Raw genomic sequence first — 2,041 nt, forward strand, 5'->3', positions numbered from 1 at the left:
GGCGAGAGAGGAAGAGGCCGGACCTGACTGAGGCGGAGGGTGAGGGAGGAGTGGAGGAGCGAGACGGCAGTGTTGACGAAGAGCGGGTTTGGAAGAAGGCGAAGCAGGCGGCCGCGGTCAGCAGCTCGCGGCGGCCCAGGGCGCCGATCTCGAACCCCACCGACACGGCCCACAACACCAGCGTCGCCACGAAGAAGGCGCTCGTGTCGCCCGCGCCGGCGCGACGGGGGAGCGACATCCCGTCTTCCGCCGTGGCGAGCCGAGAGCCGCACCCGTCCACACACGCTAGCCTATTAGGGCATGTACAATGGTGGCATATGGATACATATGCCTCATGACAAAAAGTAATTTGAGGTATCTATATTTATTTTTTCTCCCCAATGCAAGCTACCACTAGTGGGCCTCATTAAGAAATAGAAAATAAAGATTCTAGTACACATGCATATCTACTTTTTACTCCAACCTTTTCAGCTTTTGTCACTGGACCACACTTTTTCTCTTCAAGCACCCGCCTCCTGAAGAGGATCCCGCTTCCCTATCCGAACCTACTTTACGTCATATCCGATCCTACATGGCATGTGAGGCATCACCTTAAGGCTATGCATTGTACATGCCCTTACTCGGCCGCGTGGGCCGCTCGCTTGCTTTCCGGGCCTGGGACCCGACATGCGGGCCCCACCCTACGGAGAGAGAGAACCGATCCTTCGAAATCTGAAACGAACGTAATTCGATCTAGATTAGATAATTGCCCTAAAAAAAGTAGATTAGTCTGTGATTGCACATCTATTACATTGATGTGCTCAAATTTTAGCAAGTTTTTGTATGCAATGGCCATGAATTACCGGACATCTTATTTGGTAAGAACTTAATGACTTACCAAAGAAAATAACTATTTTTTGGTAAGTTAGTAAACATGGGACAATTGATTCCATGTTAGGAAAAATCAATGGAGAAAATCAAAAAGGAGAAGGAAAGAGGAAGGCATATATAAGAAAGGTTGGATGAAATAGAGATGAAATGGAAATCTTACATTTTTTTAGTATAAGTTTTTGTATGCAATCACCATGAATTACCGGCCATCTTAGAACTTAATGACTTACCAAAGAAAATTACTATTTATTTTGGTTAGTTAGTAAACATGGGACAATTGATTCCATGTTAGAAAAATCATAAAAAATGCCTTAAAATTAGAAAAGCAAGGACATACAAAAACATAAATTTGGCATGCAATATAGCATCAAATTTGCCAAATCTCTAAAAAAACACATACAAAATTCGGATTTGCTGAAACTCATTCAAATGAGAAACTAATTGGTCTCATTCACTTTTTAGGGCCAGTTCTTTTGCTAGCTTCTAGAATAAGCTGAAATAAGCTACCCCCTACCCAGCTTATTCTAGAAGCCCAACCAAAATTATTTTTTTAGAAGCCTAATAGTTAAGAATTGACTAGTAAGCTTCTAAAAGAAAAAAAATTGGTTCGGCTTCTAGAATAAGCTGGGTAGGGGGCAGCTTATTCTGGAAGCCCAAAAAAGCCAGCAAAAGAACTGGCCCTTAGACCGTCTGATCCAGCCGCGCAACGATTCATGCTTCCTTCAGGTGGAGAGCTTCGTAGCGACAGGAGGCGCGGCCCATCTGTTGTCCCGCTCACAGCCCGTTCTTTTCTTTTTGTCGCATGTTTTTTTTCTTTTCTTTTTTGTTTGACGAAGGCCACTTGCATTCCGGCCCGGAACATTTTCCACGCAGAAGCCCAAGTACGCTTGTAGGATATACGAAGCCCTGTCTGATCGCCCCTCTTTTCAGTCTGTTGTTCGCTTCCTTTTAATGGTGTTGATCCTTTTTGCGGCTGCTAGTGTGTGTAGGTTGATGTTCGTCTGGTGTGTGTGTGTGTGTGTTTTGTTTTTTATTCTTGGCCCCCAGTTGCAAGTTCACCATCAACTCGTAACTAGGCAGAGGTGTGTGTGTGTGTTTCTGTCAAGGGGGGTCCCCAGTTGCAAGTTGCCCATCGACTCGCAACTAGGGTGTGTGTGTGTGTTTTTATTCA

General features: G+C 45.0%; 1 pseudogene; it reads right to left on the reverse strand.

Annotated features, from left to right (window-relative positions):
* The window catches only part of LOC119272697, a 17,220-nt pseudogene extending 16,552 nt beyond the window's left edge, over positions 1-668 (reverse strand).
* Positions 669-2,041: the final 1,373 nt, after the last annotated feature.

Source organism: Triticum dicoccoides, chromosome 3A (genome assembly GCF_002162155.2).
Source record: "Triticum dicoccoides isolate Atlit2015 ecotype Zavitan chromosome 3A, WEW_v2.0, whole genome shotgun sequence".
In the NCBI taxonomy this organism is placed as follows: domain Eukaryota; kingdom Viridiplantae; phylum Streptophyta; class Magnoliopsida; order Poales; family Poaceae; genus Triticum; species Triticum dicoccoides.